This window comes from Sesamum indicum, unplaced genomic scaffold, assembly GCF_026168435.1.
Source record: "Sesamum indicum cultivar Baizhima isolate 11 unplaced genomic scaffold, ASM2616843v1 HiC_scaffold_45, whole genome shotgun sequence".
Lineage (NCBI taxonomy): Eukaryota > Viridiplantae > Streptophyta > Magnoliopsida > Lamiales > Pedaliaceae > Sesamum > Sesamum indicum.
Window position 1 is genome coordinate 17273 of NW_028292410.1, and position 228 is coordinate 17500.

Here is a 228-nt window from a genome sequence, read left to right on the forward strand (position 1 = left end):
CAATTGAAAAAGATAATTACTACATTACACATAATGTAAGGAGTCTTTCTTTCTCTCTCTTCTTTCTCTATTCTATTATATATAGAGAGATCCACAAATCAGGAAATTCCTTTATCTAAAAGAGGGGCTCGAACGCGCCAACAATTGAACTAAAGAAAAATAAGGAAGACCTCTTTGTGTTGATTTTGTTCGAAAGGCCCTTCTTATTCTGATGGCCTGGCCTGGTCA